The 18,012-nt window shown below is 32.1% G+C and overlaps 1 protein-coding gene across 5 annotated transcripts in view; it reads right to left on the minus strand.

The window, feature by feature from the left end:
* LOC111056951 (1-phosphatidylinositol 4,5-bisphosphate phosphodiesterase classes I and II) overlaps positions 1 to 18,012 on the minus strand; it is a 282,347-nt gene that overhangs the window by 243,607 nt on the left and 20,728 nt on the right. For 2 of the 5 annotated variants that reach the window (XM_039428259.1, XM_039428258.1), the window contains exon 1: positions 12,189 to 13,057. The exons of the other annotated variants lie outside the window; for them this stretch is intronic. The gene's annotated coding sequence lies outside the window, so the exon portion shown is untranslated. Of the gene's footprint in view, positions 1 to 12,188; positions 13,058 to 18,012 lie in introns of those variants that run through there. 5 annotated transcript variants of the gene reach the window in all.

An 18,012-nucleotide genomic window follows, 5' to 3' on the forward strand; every position in this document is an offset into this window, starting at 1 on the left:
TGTATAACTTTGATGAATAAAATACTGTATCCAAGTCGAAAACATGATCTATTGAATCATCTTCAACCACAAATGTATTAAGTACAAGCACAGTTTTCACGACAAAAAATTCCAAAGTTTAATACCAGTTATAGGCATCCTCTTGGGAATTCTTGAATAATCAACAACAAAAATCAAGTGCATGGAATTTCTTCTTTTATTCTGGACTGAATGCAATGTTAAACATATATAGAATCATTCCTGATCACGAATGAATTTTGTACATGCACAGTTTTCACGAAAAAAAATATCAAAGTTCAATATTTGTAATAGTGATACTATGAGGAATTCTTGAAAAATCAACCACAAAAGTCAAGTGCATGGCATTTCTTTTGTTATTATGGACTTAATGCAATGATGAACATATACAAAATCATTCATTATCAAGAATGAATTTTGTACAAGCACAGTTTTCACGAAAAAAATTCCAAAGTTTAATACCAGTTATAGTGATACTTTTGAGAATTCTTGAAAAATCAACCACAAAAGTACAGTGCATGGCATTTCTTCTGATATTCTAGACTGAATGCAATGTTAAACATATAAAGAATCATTCCTGATCACGAATGAATTTTGTACAAGCACAGTTTTCACGAAATAAAATATCAAAGTTCAATACCAGTTTATAGGTACCCTCTTGGGAATCTTGAAAAATCAACCACAAAAGTACAGTGCATTGCATCTCTTTCGATATTCTAGACTAAGTGCAATGTTAAACATATATAGAATCATTCTTGAACACGAATGAATTTTGTACAAGCACAGTTTTCACAAAAAAATTCTAAAGTTTAATTTAATACCAGTTATAAGTATCCTCTTGGGAATTCTTGAATAATAAACCACAAAAGTCAAGTGAATGGCATTTCTTCTGTTATTATGGATTGAATGCAATGTTGAACATATATAGAATCATTTCTGATCACGAATGATTTTTGTACAAGCACAGTTTTCACGAAAAAAATTCCAAAGTTTAATACCAGTTATAGGTATCCTCTTGGGAATTCTTGAATAATCAACCACAAAAGTTCAATCCACGAAAAAAATTTCAAAGTTCAATATAAGTAATAATGCTCCATATATCAATATATGGAGTGCATCTAACGGGTGATTCTCATAGAACATAATCTCATGAACTTATGTCATTGTGCGAAATATCAATGTTAGGATAATATAGTTGGTGATGATGATTGTAGTTGAAAATTAGGTGTTTTTCACAATACAAGGAGCATTATTGTCAGGTGTACCTGGAAATCTATATAAGATTGAGCGCTCTACCTGATCTCAGATTGTAGAGTACAAAAATACGCCCAGAGGGATTCTGAATTATACATCCAAATGGTGACAATGCTTGAACAAAATTCATTCGTGATCAGGAATCTTATTATCTCTCTATACTTACAAAAGGCTCAACTAGCCTTTTACTGAGCCTAAAACTTGAAATTTTGCACGATTGTTTATGGTAGCCTGAAAACATCCACTAAGAAAGGATTTTCAGAAATTTGCCCCCCTGAGGGAGCTGCCCCCCCCCAAAAAATTTTGTACTTTTTAACCGCTCATTGCACAGCAAAGTCATGAGGAACTTTTTTGTTCAGCTACGAAAAAAAATTAGAATTATGCAGAAAAATTTCGTTCAGGAGCACAGGGGGGTCCAGGAGAGGGCATTTTTCTAAAATTTTGATGTAAAATCACACGAGCTCAAACTAATTGTCCAACAGACTTGAAACTTTGCACAAATATTTTTTCAAACATGCTAGACGCGCACTAAGAACAGATTTTGAGATATTTTGCCTCTAAGGGTTTCAAAGGATGAAAAAGGATCCTATTAAGTAAGGTTATGAACATGGTAAGGTGAGTGCCATATGGAAATGAGATAATTTATTTATTGACATGTGATATTCTAACATATGTTGTAATCATTGGAAATAACAGAATAATATGATAGAAATTCAAAAAAGAACATCTGTTCTATTATTGCTTTCTACCTGATTCAACTCAACCTCAATAATATTGTTCTGATAATTGATAAATATGTTTAATAATATTATTATTATTGATATAATAAAAGTATTGTTTTAATAATTAATTATTATCATTAATATAATAATAGTATTGTTTTGGTAATCAATAAATATTTTTATTTTCACAAACTCTATATAATTTATAATGGTGAATCTGAAACCGCTGCATCAAAGAAATTATCTCAAAAACATATGTTTAGGAAAACCATGGTTTTGAACTTCGTTTTCCTGATGCAATGTATGAGCCTACACGTGGCATTTATGATTAATTTTTCAGCTAGAACAGTTTTATGAGACTGCTAAATAAACGTCTACAGTTTTATCAATGCAGTATCAGCAATATGAAAACGCATGCAGTTAATGTCTTTAAATAAAGGTGTTGATATCTACATGATAATTATTCTCTAACATTTTTATTTAATTAAAATTTCAAAATTATTCAAGCCTTGATAGAATGATTGACTCACTGTACAGTCAGTCGAAAATTTTAAAATTGAAATGAGGGGTATTTTGGCAAGCTGAACAAAAAAGTAAGGTCCTATGCACCTTTATGATATTATTTCTTCAAATGAAAAATGAGTTTTGTGGGTTGTCAAAACTCCCCCTGAAAGAGAACTATTCATTTTATCCTATCTTTAAGTAAAATAACAATGATTTCTGCATTGAATAACATCTATCTTGCCAACAAGAATCGAACTCTTTGTGAATTTAGATATGACCTACACTTTAGATTTATATAATTCTATTAATAAATTCATGGAAATTGAAGTACTATTTTCAGTTAGTTGACGAAATTGATTATCAATAGAGAAAATGATTATAATTTTATCAATACAGAATTAGTTGAATGAATTGTCGATGTACTGAGTTCTTGGTCAACAATAATTCAATATTGGTATTTATCCAATCATTATTTTTTCAGAAGTTATTTCATTTGAGTTAGAAAATATTTATAAGTTCCTATCAATTTATTATTCGTAACAATGAATTCTTCAAAACATGAATTTTATCAAATAAAAAATAGCCTATACTTCTGTATTCATGTTCGCATGTTTTCCACTTGTGATGGATAGCCAAAATATTGTAGAGCGAGCTGCACGACGAATTGTAATCGAGGGCTCTGATTGGCTGAAAAGTTCAGCGTTTGGAGTGAGGTGAGGCGAGCAGTTAGAACAGAGGCAAGCGGCACGGCGAATGGTTCAGAGTGCGGTACGGCGAATGATTAACAGCTTATTTTTAACATTATGAAACATATGCTCATGTTCGTTGAAAGGCAAGATATTCGGAGGAATTCACGGTTTGCTGCGCGGTTCGAGGTTCGGTTCGGCATGTGTGGACGCATCGTCTTCAAACAGCGGAAGAAAGAATAGACAATATGGAGCAGTATTCGCGGCGCAGCACACTGGAAATACATGGCGTTCCAGAGGTGGAGAATGAACAAGTAATGGACACGCTGGCCGAGGTGGGGAAGTCGATTGGCTTGGAAATAACACAAGACATGGTGGGTGCATGTCATCGACTACAGCCATTCAAAGGGAAACCAGGTACGAAGCAGCCGCTCCCCAGCATCATCGTCAAATTTGTTAGAAGCCAGCATGCTGATCAAATGATGGAGATGAGAAGGAAAAGGGGTACGCTGGAAAGACATCACATTGGAGGTTTCAGTGGCAAGGGGCCGGTGTTCATAAACCGCAGCCTCACATCGGGGAGAAGAAAACTACTAGGCTTGGCTTGTCGGCTGAAGAGAGAGCAGAAAATAAAGGATGCATGGGTTGACCAGGTGGGCAGAGTAAAAATTAGAAAAGATGCTAACGGAAAAATTTTTGTCATAAAAAATGAGGCAGATTTATGCTTTCCTGCTCTTTAATTGAGCATTTGAGCCGTTTAAATGTGTATAAAGTTGCTACTCATTATTGTTTATTGATATTTATAAGGATAAATATTTTCGTTTTTAGTTTTTTTTTCATAGAGGGGAAACACCTTATCGATAATTGAAAGGATTTATTTCTCAACTCACGAATTCATAGATCAGACTTATTCAGAGGTATATTGGAATTTTTATAAACTTCATATTATAACGCAAGATTGGAGTTATTTTATCTTAACATGACAGTCCGGTGTCAAATTCAATTTTGTTTCTCGTATCTATTATTTTTTTATCTCATTTTCAAATTGTCATTATCTTTCAATTTATACAAGTTAGTAATAAAATAACTTGTCCAATCAATTACAATTACAATTAAATAACAATTAATAAAGCAAATAGGCTACTTATAAATTAATAAAAAACTAATAATAAGGAACATAAAATATACGTGTAATCTATAGATACAGATCTCGCAAAATGGTAAAATGTTACAGTTAGACGAAGAAGATGTGAATATTAATCATAATTTTATAACGTTTCAGAATTGGAATGATTCAAAACGTTTCTTGAACCAGATGGATAGATCGGTCGATGAATTGGTATGCATAGGTACTAACGTACGATCACTCAGAAAATATTGTGATACAATAGATCTAGAATTACAGGATGTAATCAAGGGCATAGACGTCATAATCTTAAGTGAAGTCAACTTAAATTCACAAGAAATTAGCTTGTATGGTATGCCGGGATATGGTAGTATTTTCAAATGTAGACAGGAAGGCAGAGGTGGTGGGATAGGAATATTCTACAGAGAGAAATGGAATATAGAAGAAATAGAGTATAATTTTGAGTCTGCGGAGATTTTATGTGTAAAAATTACCACCGAAAGAAAGTCTACAGTCATAGCATCTTTTTACCGACCTCCAAATCAGAATGTTAATTTGTTCAATGAAGAACTAGAAAAATTCTTAACCATAGATCAGATAAAGAATGAGAAAAATATCATAATGATAGGAGATATTAATTTATGTTATATGAATGAAAGATATGGTGCAGATAACTATCTCAGTGTTCTATACTCCAATGGCCTATATAATAGTATACAAGGACCTACCAGAGAGGAAATTTACAATGATATATTAGTATCTACCTGTTTGGACCACATAAACGTAAAATTACATAATGATTGCTCTTATACCTCTTTTGTAGTTCAAAGTAAAATAGCGGATCATTATTGGACTGGGGTAAAAATTAGTATAAATGAAAATCCACATAGAAAAATAGAGGAAGAATATAGGCATATTACAAACACAAAAAGGGTTAATGAATTGATTCAGGGAGCTAACTGGTGGCCATTACTAGATCTCAGAGATCCATCGGATATATATAATGAAATCATAAAGAAGTTTGGGGACATCTATAATGAAAGCAAAATAAGGGTTAAGATTGATAGGAAACAAGAAAGAAATCCTTGGATCAATAATAACATTAGGCAATTAATTAATGAAAAAAATATTACATGGCAAAGATTAAAAAGAGATAAATATAATTTAGAGCTAAGGGAACAATTCAAGAGAATCAGAAATAACCTGACAAATCAAATAAGAATAGGAAAAAAAGAGTATTATAATAGGTTGATTTCTGCTAACTACAGTGATACGAAAAAAACATGGGAAACTATCAACCAATTCATCAATAAAAAACGCAGGCCGACAATATTAGAATCAATTAAAAATAATTTTAAAGTAACGGAAGAAAATCACATTCATGAACTAATAGAAAAATTTAGAAATAAGTTTAAAGAAGAAATAGAAGAGATTAAGGATGATATGAAAGGACAACACTTTGACTTGTCTCAAAGTTTCAAACAAGCAAATTTCTCTATAGGCGATAGACTAAGTATGCATTTCAGGAAAATTAATTTAGAATTGCTATATATGGCTATTTTGAAATTAAATAAGAATTCATCTCCAGGTCCAGATAAAATTAGAGCAAAAGATTTAATAAATAATATATTTCATTTGAGATTGATACTGTTGCACCTGATCAATAGAATTATAGAAACAGGGAATATACCACCGAAAATGAAAATAACTTATCTTAGGCCAATTTTTAAGAAGGGGTCAAAGAAGGATTTAGGATGTTATAGACCAGTGGGTTCTATTTCGGTTATTATGAAAATTCTCGAGCACATCATAGGTATACAGTTGCAAGGATATCTGTCAAGATTCAGTATAATTAATGAGAATCAGTATGGATTCATTCCAGGAAAGTCAACTATTGATCTTTTGGAAAATATGACTGGTGATATCAATAGGGCACTAAATAGCAACAAATTTGTAATTTCGGTAACAACTGACTTAACAAAAGCATACGACCTTGTGAATTATGAAGTCATGCTTTTAAAATTGAGTGGGATGGGTGTTGGAGGTAAACTGTTAAGACTGTTTGAGAATTATTTCAAAGATAGAGTACTGCATGTTGGTATAGGTGGTTATGTAAGTAATAGTTATGAACAGAACTGTGGATTAATTCAAGGAAGTATTTTATCACCGATCCTATTTAATATATATGTCAATGATTTTGCCAGTTTACAGTTTAGAAGTAAGGTTTTACAATATGCAGATGATAATGTATTATATTTAGTACATAAGGAACTGGAGAGTGGATTAAGAGATATGCAAGAAGATATTGATCTAACAGTTAAGTACTTTTACAATAATCATATAAAAATTAACTCTCATAAAACTAAAGTGATATTATTTAGAAACCAAAGAATTAATATAAATGAAAATCAATTAACTAGGTTAAAGTGTCATAAACCTGTCTGTCTGAGAAACCAACTCATGAATAGATGTAACTGTCAGGATCTAGAGTTCAATAAAAGTATCAAACATTTAGGAATAACATTTGATGCAGATATGAGGTTTAAATCACATAATAAATGGCTGACAAATATCATGAGAGCAGCACTGTATAAATGTTCAAAAATATGTTATTATTTTCCTATTACTACTAAAAGAATTATATATTACTCAATGATACAAAGTACACTGTTCTATGGGATCACAATTTACTATTTGGCACCAACATATTTAAAACTGCCGTTGCAAAATACCACAAAAAGAATAATAAGAACCCTATTTAATGGTATTGAAAGACAGCTTCTGGGAATTATGACATTCGAGGCTCTTGCTAAGTTTACCGACTTATCTCGTAATTATTTTAATGATAAATACAGAGAAATAAATGAAATTGAATATAGATTAAGACATAGAAACTACAGAGCCCAAAGATTTAATAACGCATATGGGAAAAGAGCCCCTGAATGCAGAATACCATGTCTTCTGAATGCATTACCTCTAGAATTAAGAATATTAGATAGAAAACGTGATGTTCAAACAAAGTTAAAATTATACTATATGAGGATGAATGATTAAAAGTAAAATTAGAATACATTCATCGAGATGCCAAAGAAGGTTATAAAATAATTATACAGTATGAACTTCTTACCTGAAGTTATATTTAACTGATGGTTTTATTAGTCTGAATGAAACGTAAATGTTTTGGCCACCAAACATAGATCCAGTTTATTAGTTGTGTTATTGGTTAGTGGAATTGAAGTTGTAAACAAATTAACAAAGAGGAGTCAAGGAAAATAATGGGCTATGAAAGGATCAATGAAGCTGTCTAGGTTATAAAATTTATTGAAATAGTACAAAAGCAAGTTGAAGAAGAACATATTTAATTTAAAATAAAAATATCTTAGTCTCTTTTTTAATGAAAATATTTGGTACAGTTGAAAAATGTATATAGAGGATAAGTTTAACATTGTACTTAGTTATTAATAAATAATAAAGTTTAAGGTTACTTTGGAGGTTAGGACGTTGTGAAAAAAATGCAATGCATTCTAGATCTAGAGGAGCAGTGAATGAATAGTTATTCGGTTAATTGATTGCTATGAATAAATGGTTACATAGAGTGGTCTAATATCTTCCTGTGATGCAAATTGAAATGGAAAATAAATAATAGTGAAAATCGATATTTATGTGTACATCGATATGAAAAGTTGACTGAACATTCTACTTGGACTCTATTGTGGAAAAATAATAATAATAAGAAATCAATAAGAACTGTTGATATTTATTGATTAAATTTAATTTTTTTAATCCCTCAAATAGCTTGTAGCTAGAGGGATAATATATCACAAAGTGTATATGATTATTTTTGTATCTGTTTTGTTTTGAGTTGAATAAATGAAATGAAATGAAATGAAAAAAAAAAAATCTTTAGTTGTTACAGGACATTTATACAGATCACAGGCCAAAGCAATATAATAATCTATATTCTTCTTCTTCTTCTTCTTCTTCTTCTTCTTCTTCTTCTTCTTCTTCTTCTTCTTCTTCTTCTTCTTCTTCTACATATATCTAAAAAGCTAAAAGGCCCCAACAAACTGAAATCACACCACAGCCCAAACTACTAAGCCTAAAAACTTTAAATTTCGCACAATTGTTTATTGTAGCCTCAAAACATCCACTACAAAAGGATTTTCAGAAATCTGCCCCTCCCCCCCCTGAGGGAGCTGGGCCCCCCAAAATTTTCACTTTTTAACCGTTCATTGCACAGCAAAGTCATGAGGAACTTTTTCGTTCAGGTACGAAAAAAATCAGATCTATGCAGAAAAATTCCAATCAGGAGCACAGAGGGGTTCAGTAGAGGGCACTTTTCGAAAATTTAGATGTAAAATCACACTACAGCTCAAACTAATTGGCCTACAGACTTAAAACTTTGCACAAATATTCTACAAACATGCTAGATGCGCACTAAGAACGGATTTTGAGATATTTTGCCTCTAAGGATTTCAAAGGATGAAAAAGGATCCTATTAAGTAAGCTTATGGTAAGGTGAACTCCATATGGAACTGAGATAATTGACACATGATATTCTGACATATGTTGTAATCATTGGAAAGCTTAAAACAATTTCATCAATTAGCTGATCGAATTGATTTTGCGTTAATTGAGAGCGCGAGCTTAGCGCGTGTTTGTTCCATCGTTGTATGCTTGGCCAGTTCGGTTTGCGTCTTCTATCAGCTGTATATGGAGTCTCATACACTCCGATTAGAACAGAGCACATAGGTTTTCTTTGGTTAGGAGTTTGTTGATAATTCTTTTTTCAAATTCAAATTTTATTGCCATCAAAAATCACATTGAAAAGTTTATTAATAGACAACAAGATTACAGAAACAAAATGTCAAACATATACCTACATTTATTTGTAGCATGGCCAGAAAAAGACAAACTTGAGTACTAGCCGTGAGTTTATTAAATATAACTTAATATATGTATATTTTTTATTATTATTTTGTGAATAAAAATTACGAGTTGATGAGAGATGCGAGTAATTTCTTATATTTGATCCGAATGGTTATTCATAATACAGTAGTCGGGGTCACTGCAATCAACAAATTTTTATTCTGTATGGTAGCTAATAAATTTCATACGTATTGATTGTCCATAATGTATCCAGTGTCCATAATGGAAGTAATTGAACTACTCAAAATTAATGGCTCACTGGTCCCTCATAGATTTATAGTATTCCTGGTGATTGAGCCTGTCTTTTTCAGCGTTGTCTATTAATAATAAAGCTTCATTTACAATTAGCTTACCCAGCGAACTTCATACCGCTAATGTATCTCATGTTACACTTGATTTTATTTGGTGAATCATGAAATTTATCTGACAATCAACATGTTCATTTACATCTCAATACTGATTTCCTATGTGCTTAGTCATGCAGTATTCATTATTCCGAAAACATATTATTCTTCTCAATCAATAGGTGGTAATATCTATCAGTAAAGTTTTCAATTAAAAAAAAAAGGTTATATCAGTGTTTAAAAGAAAAATATTCAATGTTTTCATAGCTGTAGATTGTCAATATATGGTCCAGGAAATATGCGATGTACGATGAATCACACAGAATTCCATATTCTTTCCAGTTTAGGATGAATATATAAGCTAAGCTAAATTCAAAAAATTGTAAATTATTCTTTCATTCTTCAGTAATTAATGAATGCAATATGAATACTATACATAAATACTATACAATATATAATATACTCTCTTACATTAGGTGAATAATTTTTTCGACATTTTCCAGTTTCTCAATGATAGGGGAGTGATAATAATTATTTGTATAGGTTTTCTGAGGAACCATTATCAACAGCTGGTACCAATCAACTACACTTCAACTCCAAACTACCGTTTTAATACCAGTACAAAATAATTTACCACAGGGTGATATGTTTATTACAGTTGGTAACTTTAGATGCTAAATCATATTATTACAATAATAATTATGATCTTGAATCATGATCATCTTTTCGTTCTTCAGTAGCCGCTCAGCCGAAAATTTCGAAAACATATGTCTGTAAAATGGATCAATAAATAATTATTATTAGCCCCCCTATTAAAATTTCTGTTCAGAAACCATCCCCAATATTCACACAGCATATTCCCAAAGTTTCATACCGTTATGTCAAGTAGTTTTCAAGTCTACAGGGAACAAACAAACATACAAACACACTAACAGACATTCATTTTTTATAAATAGATTTCCATTCGGCTCAAACAAAAGCCTCTCTAAATGAAGGTAGAATAATAAGGATTCTATCTTAATGATATAAAAAATTGGATAATTGCAAACTATTTCACTTCAATAGAGAACCTTATTTAAATTAAAATTTATTGTATCCCTTATAATTTATTTAATTTTCTCTTTTCTTCATTCTCAGAAATGACTCAATGATGAGGTTTTTTTATATTATTATACTATTTTCGATTTGCAACGGTCACCAGCGGGCAAAGTTTATTCTTTTGCTGGTGATGCCATATATAACACGTAAATTATATATACATAAGTAAAGAGATATAATTTATGATTTTGTATTATTTTCTTATTTTTAAGTTAACACTTGTATTTCGTTTAAATTTATTGTTCATCATATTTGATTTGCTCTTTGTGATTGTTTTTTTAAATGGCGAAATAAATGATTTGATTTGATTCAGTTCTGTTGTTTTAACATTTTTTCAAATCACTTTCAAAAAGTTCATGTAGTACCTACTATTGTGTTTGAGACACTTCTGGCGCTATCATAGTTTCACCACTATTCTGTTCCACAGTCCTATCTCTTGCAGTCGTTAACTATATCTATAATAATTATATAAAGTAAAGAGCTGGCTCATGCACGTACGGGATAGGAAAATTATGTTTGACGCATCATCACGTTTGAACTACTGGACTAATTAACTTGAAATTTTGCTTATAGATTCTTAATTAACCAAGGATGGTTATAGGCCTATTCTCAATTCTTCAAAATTTCATTACGTCAAGTTTTAAAATAGATCCTTGCGAAGCACGGGTTCTTGCTAGTGATTCTATATAAGTTTAGCATTGCATTCAGTCCATAATAACAAAAGAAATGCCATGCACTTGACTTTTGTGGTTGATTCAGTTGTTGCTATCAGAAAGCCGAGGCGAAAGGTTGTTTTTGTCGAGAGTCGAGAGTGATTGCCGGTGCGCGATAACGGTCGTCTGTGAGATACTGTGAAATACTGTCAATTGCTGTAGTATTGTATTCGGAATGCAAAAATGCGAGTGTTCATGTGATAAATTCTATGATCTCAAGAATTTGCTCAAGTGTTCGTCTTGTGAGCTAGTCTACCACTTTGCACTTTGCGTGCGTTAAATTGAAGGAGGTGAACTTCAAGAAACTGTCCAAGAGTCTTTGAAACGTTGGAAGTGTCTAAATTGTAAATTTACTGAATCAAAAATGCCCGACAATGAATTTCCTCAAATTTCGAACGACTTCAAAAAATAATTATTGAATGAAGTGCGGCAAACTATCAGCCTGGAACTTTCGATAATAACTTCGGAGCTTAAGAAAACCAATGAAAGTGTATCGGAGCTACGTAAGTCCATAGAATTCTTCTCAGCCAAGATTGACGTTCTTTCTAAGACGGTAGAGGAGATGAAGAGGGATAAAAGTGCACTTCAAAAGGAAAATACGATTTTGAAATCAAATATCAGTGACTTGGAGATTCAGCTGAATGAACTGCAACAATATTCAAGAGCTAATATTATCGAAATACAGGGTATACAATCTACTTACTGCTAATGAGGATGTGTACGAAATAATAAAACAGACTTCAAATGTTTTGAATATAGATAATTACAATATATCTGAAATAAATGTCACTCACCGTTTGCCGTCATCAGAAGAGAATTGATGGTATCAATTATAGTTTCCTTCAACTCGAGAATTACAAAGCAGACATGGATGAAGAAATACAAAGAGATGCATGCGAAAACAAAGGCACAAGAAGGCTTTCGGACTCAACGAATCAATAAGAATCTACCGGACGGACCTGTTTATATTGTGGATAATCTTTCTCCAACATACCGAAAACTTTTGTTTGAGGCCAAACAGTTTTGTAAAAATCATGATTACAAGTTCGTGTGGGTATCAAACAATAAAATTCTTATCAGGAAGAACGAGCAGGTTAGAGTAATCAAGATTAACAGCATTTCTTAGCTTCAAAGTCTTGCCAGGCAGTCCAAATGATATTATATTATATTTTATCACTTGTTATTTGGTAATATGGACAATAATGTACTGGTTTTTGACGGATTTTCTCCTATCGCGCATGCAATTACTTTTTTCACTGATATTCCTGAACTTTCTGCGGACGCTGTCGGTAGTGGACTGTTCGTAAATATGATTATGATAGATAGGTGTAATCACTTGGAAGATAAGAAGAGCACCGCTGGTCGATGCTTTTTCAGAAATTCTTTCTCTCTTTCAGCTACTTCGAACAATTTCACTATCTCTACCCTGATTATTATAACTTTTGATAATAACATTTTGGATTTCGATAAACGCCGAATTAATCATTGTGGTGGCTATTTTAAAAATTACAATAGTAATAACAACTGTTTCAAGGCCCATATAGGGCTGAATATCATTCTTAAAGAGATCTCTGATCTTGGAGATAATGCATTGTATCAGTTTCATACTAATTATGGAAATAGAGGAACTTTTTGAGTTGTAGATACCGATAACCATTCAACTGAAGAAATAGATGACTATCTTAACTATGTACTCTCTTGCAATATTGCAGATGTAACTTTCTATAATATATTTGTTATGAACAAACGTAGTCTAAATAAACATTTTGATGAATTGCTATGCTGCCTTCAAGACAGCAAAACTATGTATGACACAATTGTACTTGCAGAAACATGGATTAGTGAGGATGCACTCTTTTCTTTCAATATTCCGGGATACAAATTGATAAATAAATGCTCTAAACTGAATAAATGCAATAGCCTATGTATATATGTTGAGTAAAATATTAATTTTAATGTGGTAAATTGTGATATCGATGAATGTAATTCTGTTTGTCTCGATGAGTGGGAAGTTTCTAAGATTGTTGGGAGTTTATCGTTCACCAAATAGTCAGGTTTCTGAATTCTCACATTGTGTACAAATACTTGAGATGAGGAAAGGCACAACAGGCTCATACCCAAAACTGTCCCATTTCCAATTTATACTATACTGTCCAAATCAAAATGTTGGTTATGTCACTTTCACTTTTCAAAATAAAATTTATGCTCTTCAATACTCAGACTTCAAACGAGCAAATTTTGAACCAAATAGATACTATTAGAGCCTAGAATCAAAAAATCTAGAACAGTAACTTAATAATTATTCAAAAAGTCTAAATTTTGATTGAAACTAAAAATTTTCGAGCTAAAAACCTCACACTTTACAGAAAACCGATGAAATTCTTGGCAAGCTTGGATGAATACATAAGTAGCATTCCAAATAATACTGATGTCTGTCTGGCAGGTGACATCAACTTGAACTTAAATCACTTTGACAAATTTATTGTTGAGTATATCTATATTTTAAGTAAAGATGGTTTGAAGTCCCTTATCAATGGTAATACGAGGTTCACAGCATCTTGTATAGATCACATTTTTCTAAGAACTAATGACAGATTGGTGGTGGATATGAAGGCCAATGTTTTGAAGACTAATATCACAGATCACTTTTCGATTTCTCTTCACATTGGCTATCAGATTAACATTGTCAGAGAAGAGATAGTGGCGAGGAAAGTTAGAAAAATCGATTATATCAAGCTGAGAGAGAGCCCCAGCACAGAAACTTGGTCCCAGATTTTAAATAACTTTATATGAATAAATAAGATATAGATAATGTGGTTGAAAATTTCGTTAATACTCTTAACAACCACATTCAATTGTCAAGATATGAGATTTCTATATCCCACAAAAAAGACCTTTGAATTCATGGATTATACCGGGACTGATAAAATAAATAAATGCAAAAGATAAAATGTATAAGAAACTAAAAAGAGAACCTTTTAACTCAAAACTCCAGCAGGATCTGAAAGATTATAGGAAGATATTGGACGAATCAATCAAAAAGGCGAAAGAAATATATTATAGAAACCAAATAAATAATTGCAAAGGAAACCCAAAAAAACTTTGGAAAAGCATAAGTATTTTTTTTCTTGTCATCAAATCGATTTTGTATTGTAAATTGTATTTTGTTTTTAGTTTTTATTTTAAGGTAAGCAAAGGTAATGTATCTAGCAGAGCTACATCTAACAGAACTATATATGTAGCTGACCGAGCTTGTTTCATATTCAGTATTATTATTTATTGTACTTGAGAGTCCTAGCTAATTCATATAATGTAACTTGCCGCCAGCCCTCAACTGGTTTCCATTGGTTACTTGTGGTTGTGCAGTAACCCTTTCTTTGTAATCTAGCGCATGCATTCAGTGGAAGCAACACCCCGGTTTCCCATTTGTATGAAGTTATTGCTAGAATAGAAACTTCTATTCCTCTTTCATTATAAACCGCTCTCATTAAAACCACTACACAATATTCTCTTCTTATTATTACCAGTATTGTCGAAAACCTCATTTAATTCTTATTTTTCTTATGATATATTATTATTACCGGCCGTGACAAACCGTAACCCATACCTCAACTCCTTACCACAATTATTGTTCCATCTCATTTCCGACCTTTCATCTCAGTGAAATAGCGATAATAGTGAAATACCTAAAAGTGCTACAAGACATTCATCATCGATGCTACGTGTGGCCACACCAATAAGTCAACGCTTCAATTATGTATGGTGAAAATGAACAATATCAAGGTATTTAGATTCATTCATCAATTTCATTATTATTTATCCTCGCATCGCGTTTTGTGGTATCCTCACCCCTTCCTCTGGTCTTCCATTTTAATACAGTCTTATTCTTCTTATTACCTTAATATCCTCAATCCCGAACATTTGGTTACCGGGCCAAATTTGTCAATCAATATTTTATTTTATTGGAAATATTATGTCCATTTGCTTCTCATTCAAGCTATCAGTCATTCAGTTTGTTCCACTAAAGTTCAAACACTGATTTCTGATTATCATTATTGTGCAAGTCAAGATTTGTTCGTTTCTCAACTTGGCTTCAATTTACTGCTGTTCTGTCAGTACCATCAACCCATTGTTTAACTGCTTGGCACTTATTGCGAATTGTAACGGAACAATTCTGTTCTCTCTCTACTATAATATTTTCTTCCTCTCAACATTTTCATTCTGAACTTGATACCTTTACTGTCTTTTACTATTCAATCGAAAATAGGTTGATGACTTGTGGCAAATTACTTATTGTAGTAAATACTCATTGGTATTTAGTGAACTTATATAACTATATTGATTTGTACTGTAAACCTCGATTACTTATTTCTAACTTGAAATACTATTCGATATATTCTTATCATACTTTGTCATGCTTAACGACTACATTATATATCTATCCAACTTGTACCATAACTTCAGTTACTTCAATTAAATAATGGCTTACTTTAATTGAATTCTCAGTCTATTAGTTTCTATTGTGAAACCGCATTATTAACTGCATATTTCGAATATTATTCGACTTATTTCCTCTTATGCCTCATATAAGCCAACTTGTCTTACAAATTGTAATTTTAAATACCTTAATTTCAATAATTGCATTGTTTCATAGTAATTTTCTTAGCTTCTTATGGCTATTCTTGCAATCTCAATTATTTCTTGTACCTCAAGTTATTATTGTCAATTTGAATTTTGATAAAACATTATTTTTATCAAGTTATTAGTCATCATGGCTAAATCTCTAGCAGTAGTCACTGCCAAAAAAACAATGCATTTGAACAAATTCAGATATTATATGATATGTCAAAAAATATCTCTGATAAGGAGATTTATCAGAAATTGCTAGCTCGTTCTAAATCTTTGAACATAATAAGATAAGATTTATCTGAGTCACTTGATGTCTATCACGAATTGCAATTAGAGGAAGATGACAAGTTCACACCTATTTACTCACCTCTAAACAGCGCAGATGAGATGATTGATTGTATTAACCTCACATTAAAAAACATAGAGATAGAATTGTCAAAGTCAAAACCTGAACATGAACAGGTCGTTCGCTTACCTAAGCTTGACTTAAAACATTTCTCTGGCGACCCTCTCGATTGGACATCATTTTTATTAATTTATTTGATTCGAGTATTCACTCAAATCCTACGTTATCAGGTGTAATCAAACTTCAATATCTGTTGGCTTTACCTCAAGAGAACCGCTTGATTTCATAAAATCACTACCAATAACTGATAGTAATTATCAGGTACCCTATGATTTGCTTCAGGAACGTTATAATTCAACTTGATGATTGATATCACTTCACCTCTAGATTTGTCTAATATCACTCATCAACCATCTCAAATGAGGAAATTTCTCAACTCCTACAATGAGAATACTCAAGCATTAAAGGGATTAAAAATTGATATAACTGCTAATAATCGTTTACTATGTGCTCTTATAATGTGAAAAATGGATAACAACCTCACAAAAAAATTTGAGCATTTTCGTTCTTTGAACAAAACTAGTGAGGCTGCTCTTGAAGAAGCAAAAGAAATAATTACATTTTTAACTCAAGAGTGCAATGAAATTGAAAATTCAAATCTTCACTCCACTTCTGCACCTAAAAGCGTTTCATTGTCTACTTCAGCTTCAGAAAATAAATACTCTCCTAAAATAAATAGGGATTTTCGTACTAACAAGGTCAAATTGATGGATTATAATGATGAAATCAACAATTAAACAAAAACATTTGAATGTTATGTTTGCCAAAACAATGATCATAAAATTTATACATGTCCTGTTTTCAAAAATAATGCCCAAGGCATGCTTCCAGATTGTCAAAGAAAACAAACGATGCATTTCCTGTTTAGGAAACCACACTCTCGAAAAATGTAAGTCTAAAGCTAACAGCTTAACCTGTCATAAAAGACATCATATTCTACTACAGTTTGAAAATAACCACTCAACTAACAACACGACACCTCTTAAATCAAGCAGTCATGGAGATACCTCAGCTCAACCTTAAATCAACATGACACCGCACACTTGCGCACTTGCGCACACCGCGCACTTGCTGACTCTGGTAGTCAATCATGTTTTCTTACTGAAAATGCTGCACATATTATTGTGAGCAACTCACATTAAGAGTAACCACAGTGTTATTGGATTTTCTCAATCGCCCATTGGTTCTAAGGGACTCACCTCTTTCACTATTGAAGCTCTGAGTGGCAATATTATTTCATCCAATCAAGAATTCTTGATTATTGATAAAATTTGTGTAAATCTACCCCACATGGAAATTGCTCCTGAGGTTTTACAGAAAGTACGACCATATCTTCGGGCTGATCCTACGTTTCATCTAGCTAGAGGCATAGGAGGCATCTTCTTGGTGCTTCAGTCTATCCTCTTCTGCTTAACCAAATCGTTCATCACCTCAGTCCTGGTCTGCCAAGTTTAATTGGGACTCATTTTGGTTTTATAGTTATGGGTGAAACTCCAGCTAAACCTCAAGTTGATTCTTCCCTTGCTCTACAACCATCAACCACACTCTTGGCTGTCAATAATTTGGATTTGCACAACTCTTTC

This window comes from Nilaparvata lugens, chromosome 5, assembly GCF_014356525.2.
Source record: "Nilaparvata lugens isolate BPH chromosome 5, ASM1435652v1, whole genome shotgun sequence".
NCBI lineage: Eukaryota > Metazoa > Arthropoda > Insecta > Hemiptera > Delphacidae > Nilaparvata > Nilaparvata lugens.